We start from the raw sequence: 5,818 nt of genomic DNA on the forward strand, positions 1-5,818 counted from the left end.
TTCCATGTTCTAGCTATTGTAAATAGTGCTGCTGTGAACAATGGGATACATGTGTCTTATTCGCCTGATTATCTTTTGACTGAGCAAGGAGATATCTGTACTTTGACCAACACCACGTGCTGCACTTGGATTAACATTTCTGGGGAAGTGACTTAGTTACGTATGATCAATTACGTAAGGTCACTGAGCAAGCCACTTGGCTTAAAAAGCTGACTCCTTCAAAGATTCTTACTTGGACAGATTTGACTTTGAATTAGTTCTTGGGTACCATGGCTCTACTGTATGTTGTGTGTGTGTGTGTGTGTGTGCACACACGCACGAGCTCAGTCACTTGGTTGTGTCTGACTCTTTGTGACTCCGTGGACTGTAGCCTGCTGGGCTCCTCTGTCCATGGGATTTCCCAGGTAAGAATACTGGAGTGGGTTGCCATTTCCTCCACCAGGAGATTTTCCCCACCCAGGGATCGGATCTGCTTCTCTTGCATCTCCTGCACTGAGTGCACTCCAAACATTGAGAGTTATTGTGCTTATTGCAATCACAGTCATTTCCATGAGTGCATTATATTCTCTCAAAAGCTTTAAATACATGTTCCCAGCTGCTAACGACCAAGAAAATGATCTCCCTAAGACTGGAATGTTGGAAAAGAAGGAAAGAGAATAACCAGATAAGTATCATGAACTTGAAGCCATGACCTATGACCTGTCATGGGGATTAAACAAAAAAAATTGTTGCGTTCTGGACACCACACAAAGGACCCACAGAAGTTGTGACCTGTAGCCAAGAGTGGTGCTTAGATCTTGCCTAGATCTTGATCACCTCTCTCAGTTAAGCTAACTATTGGATCAAAAGAGGGGAATTGTTAAAAACAAAAACAAACAGGCCTCAGATGCAGTCACTGTGCTAAGCCCTCATCATCACATGAAGATTTAGTACCTTACCTAAGTGGAGTGTCAACCTTCCCCAGGGATGTAATCTTAACGAGTCAGTCTGGAATTTCCTAGCCAGCACCAGTGAGGTAATATGCCTCATAGACCCTTTTGTCCCCTCGAAGAAAGTGACACTGCCCAACGTCATCATTTTTCATTTGTTTATGATTTGCTTGTCCAACCTCCTTCCTACCTTTCAGAACTTTTCTGCTTGCTAGATGGATTTCTGCTTTGTGTGTGAATCATTTGAAAAGGCAATTATATCTTCAGATTTATAAAGTGGAGCTTTATTTTTTAACATAGGATACTGTCCCTGGTGGCTTAGAGGTTAAAGCATCTGCCTGGAATGCGGGAGACCCAGGTTCGATCCCTGGGTTGGGAAGATCCCCTGGAGAAGGAAAATGGCAACCCACTCCAGTATTCTTGCCTGGAGAATCCCATGGAGGGAGGAGCCTGGTAAGCTACAGTCCATGGGGTTGCAAAGAGTCAGACACGACTGAGCGACTTCACTTTCACTTTCACTTTTTGCTATACTTGATGGGATTTTTAAAATAACTATTTTCTTGAAATATAATTCAAGTACCATAAAATTCACGTTTTTAAAGTGCACTATTTAGTGGATTGTATATTCACAAAGTTGTTTAACCATCACCATTATCCAATTCCAGAAAATTGTCACCACTCCTAAAAGAAACCTCATACCCATTAGGAGTCATTCTTTATTCCCCTCATCCCCAGCCTGTGGGAACCTCTAATCTACTTTGTTTCTGTGGATTTGCTTATTATGAACATCTTGTAAATAAAATCATACATCTGGCCTCCTGTAGCTGGCTTTTTCCATTAGCATGATGTTTTTAAGGTTCCTCCACATTGTAGCAAGTATCCATACTGTTTTTCTTTTTATGCCCAAATAATATTCCATTGTGTGGATAGATTATATTATAGATCATAATAGTTCTTTGTCCATTTATCAGTTGATGGACATTTTGGTTGTTTCCACTTTCAACTCTTTTGACTAACGCTGCTCAGTTCAGTTCAGTCGCTCAGTCGTGTCCGACTCCTTGCGACCCCATGAATCACAGTACGCCAGGCCTCCCTGTCCATCAGCTACTCCCAGAGTTCACTCAAACTTATGTCCATCAAGTCAGTGATGCCATCCAGCCATCTCATCCTCTGTTGTCCCCTTCTCCTCCTGCCCCCCATCCCTCCCAGCATCAGGGTCTTTTTCAATGAGTCAACTCTTCGCATGAGGTGGCCAAAGTATTGGAGTTTCAGCTTCAGCATCAGTCCTTCCAGGACTGATCTCCTTTAGGATAGCCTGGTTGGATCTCCTTGCAGTCCAAGGGACTCTCAAGAGTCTTCTCCAACACCACAGTGCAAAAGCATCAATTCTTCGGCGCTCAGCTTTCTTCACAGTCCAACTCTCACATCCATACATGACCACTGGAAAAACCATAGCCTTGACTAGATGGACCTTTGTTGGCAAAGTAATGTCTCTGCTTTTTAATATGCTATCTAGGTTGGTCATAACTTTCCTTCCAAGGGGTAAGAATCTTTTAATTTCATGGCTACAATCACCATCTGCAGTGGTTTTGGAGCCCAAAAAAATAAAGTCTGACACTGTTTCCACTGTTTCCCCATCTGTTTCCCATGAAGTGATGGGACCAGATGCCATGATCTTAGTTTTCTGAATGTTGAACTTTAAGCCAACTTTTTCACTCTCCTCTTTCACTTTCATCAAGAGGCTTTTTAGTTCCTCCTCACTTACTGCCATAAGAGTGGTGTCATCTGCATATCTGAGGTTATTGGTATTTCTCCCAGCAATCTTGATTCCAGCTTGTGCTTCTTCCAGCCCAGCATTTATCATGATGTACTCTGCATATACGTTAAATAAGCAGGGTGACAATATTTGGAACCAGTCTGTTGTTCCATGTCCAGTTCTAACTGTTGCTTCCTGACCTGCATATAGGTTTCTCAAGAGGCAGGTCAGGTGGTCTGGTATTCCCATCTCTTGAAGAATTTTCCACAGTTTATTGTGATCCACACAGTCAAAGGCGTTGGCATAGTCAATAAAGCAGAAATAGATGTTTTTCTGGAACTCTTGCTTTTTCCATGATCCAGCAGATGTTGGCAATTTGATCTCTAGTTCCTCTGCCTTTTCTAAAACCAGCTTGAACATCAGGAAGTTCACGGTTCACATAGTGCTGAAGCCTGGCTTGGAGAATTTTGAGCATTACTTTACTAGCGTGTGAGATGAGTACAATTGTGCTCAGTTGTGCTCAAACACAAAAATGCTGCTATTTGTGTGCAAGTTTTTGTATAGACATATTATCAATTATCTTGGGTACATACCTAGGAGTGAAATTGCTGTGAAATATGGTAACTCTAATTTTAATTTTTATTTATTTGTTTTTAATTTATGTTTTTATTTATTTATGTTTGGCTGCACTGGGTCTTCGTTGCTGCACGAGGACTTTCTTTAGTTGCAGCAAATGGGGCTACTCTTCCTTGCAGTGCACAGGCTTCTCAATGCAGTGGCTTCTCTTGTTGCAGAGCACAGGCTCTAGGGCATGCGGGTTTCAGTAGTTGCAGCGCATGGGCCCAGTAGTTGTGGTGTACAGGCTTAGTTGCTCCACGGCATATAGGATCTTCCCAGACCAAGGATCAAACCTGTGTCCCCTGCGTTGGCAGGCTGATTCTTAACCACCAAACCACCAGGGAGTTCCTAAGTTTAATTTTTAATAAACTGCCAAGCTGTGTCCTAAAGCAACCCTAACTATTTTATAACCTACATTTTCCCCTTAACAGTGGATCATGACTGTATTCTCTTGTCCGTATGTAGAAGTGTGCATCACTAGTTTGAGTGAATGGATAGTATTGTCTTAGCCAGCTAAATACCAACATCAGAGCATATTTGGAGAATTCTCTTTTGTTGGACATTTAATGATTCTATGAAACAGATTTTGAGCATTTTCTTTGCGTCCCCACCAGGGAGATGACACTCTCCCAGGTATATCCAGAGCACTTTATATATATAGCACATATCCCTGTATATGGCACTTTCACATTGCATGGCAAGCCACCCATAGCTTCCCCCATCTCTTTTATCTATTACATGGTGAACTCCTCTGGGCACTAGAACATGTCTTAAATGTACCTTTGTATCCATACTTCCCAGCATAGAGTCAAATATTTGATAGATGTTTTCAGAATGAATGAATAAAGGAAATAATGAATAGATGGAAAGATGGATGGTTAGAGTCAGGAACTATGAAGAGACAGTGTTCCTTTACTATAAGAACATTCTGTCCAAAGATCCCTGCCTGGAGAAGTAGTGAGTCCTCAGACCCTGCTGCTGCTAAGTCGCTTCAGTCATGTTCGACTCTGTGCGAGGTGTGCAAAAGGAGGCTGAGTTAATTGTCAGGAACACTGTAAAGTTAATCCACGTATCAAAAGGGAAATGGGATGAAATTTAAGATGCTTCCAAAGTGGAAAGCATGGAATTCTATGAAACAGAAACCTGGGGAAGCGAAGAGATTTGCCATATTCTCCAACCGGACAGCTGTGGGGCTATGAGTCACTCTGAAAGTTTTTGAGTTGTTCTGAAGACCACAGACCAAAGCGTCAATTCAGTCAGTTCAGTCACTCAGTTGTGTCTGACTCTTTGCGACCCCATGGACTGCAGCACTCCAGGCTTCCCTGTCCATCACCAACTCCCAGAGCTTACTCAAACTCATGTCCATCAAGTCAGTGATACTATCCAACAATCTCAGCCTCTGTTGTCCCCTTCTCCTCCTGCCTTCAATCTTTCCCAGCATCAGGGTCTTTTCCAATGAGTCAGTTCTTTGCATGAAGTGGCCAAAGTATTGGCGTTTCAGCTTCAGCATCAGTCCTTCCAATGAATATTCAGGACTGATCTCCTTCAGGATGGACTGGTTGGATCTCCTTGCAGTCCAAGGGACTCTCAAGATTCTTTTCCAACACCACAGTTCAAAAGCATCAATTCTTCGGCGCTCAGCTTTCTTCACAGTCCAACTCTCACATCTATACATGACCACTGGAAAAACCATAGCTTTGACTAGACGGACCTTTGTTGGCAAAGTAATGCATCTGCTTTTTAATATGCTGTCTAGGATGGTCATAGCTTTTCTTCCAAGGAGCAAGCATCTTCTAATTTAATGGCTGCAGTGATTTTGGAGACCATGAAAATAAAGTCTCTCACTGTTTCCATTGTTTCCCCCATCTATTTGCCATGAAATGATAGGACCTGATGCCATGATCTTAGTTTTCTGTATATTGAGTTTTAAGCCATTTTTTTCACTCTCCTCTTTCACTTTCATCAAGAGGATCTTTAGTTCTTCTTCACTTTCTGCCATAAGGGTGGTGTCATCTGCATATCTGAGGTTATTGGTGTTTCTCCCAGAAATCTTGATTCCAGCTTGTGCTTCATCCAGCCTGGCATTCCGCATGATGTACTCTGCATGTAAGTTAAATAAGCAGGGTGACAATATACAGGCTTGAGGTACTCCTTTTCCCATTTGTATCCAGTCTTTTGTTCCACCAAAGTGTGCCCTTGTCTAAAGACCTCTGTTTGCTTATGCGTGCTTTGGGTAGCTCACAGTGCACTAAGGTTAGAATCCAGGAAGGGAGAAACACTTGTGAAACCTGTGGTTGAACAAGTCAGTGGTTATCTGTAATCAGAAAGTTTAATGCAAGCTCTTTTGATAAAAGTCAAAGTCTTGGAGGGCGGGGCCTGGACGGGCTTGGCCGCGGAAACGTCAGCCCTCTCATCTTCGGTAGCGGGGAGAGCTTTTCTGTTGTCTCCTCAGGCTCTTGGGCGGCGGGGGCGGGGCTAGGGGAGAAGCTGGAGGGGGCGGGAACTGGGCTGACTC

The 5,818-nt window shown here is 43.0% G+C and overlaps 1 non-coding gene across 1 annotated transcript; it reads left to right on the forward strand.

Annotated features, from left to right (window-relative positions):
* The first annotated feature begins 1,236 nt into the window (after positions 1–1,236).
* On the forward strand, positions 1,237–1,308 carry TRNAS-GGA (transfer RNA serine (anticodon GGA)). The gene has a single exon. It is a non-coding gene; the product is annotated as a tRNA-Ser (tRNA).
* The last annotated feature ends 4,510 nt before the right edge of the window (positions 1,309–5,818 follow it).

This window comes from Bos taurus, chromosome 18, assembly GCF_002263795.3.
Source record: "Bos taurus isolate L1 Dominette 01449 registration number 42190680 breed Hereford chromosome 18, ARS-UCD2.0, whole genome shotgun sequence".
In the NCBI taxonomy this organism is placed as follows: domain Eukaryota; kingdom Metazoa; phylum Chordata; class Mammalia; order Artiodactyla; family Bovidae; genus Bos; species Bos taurus.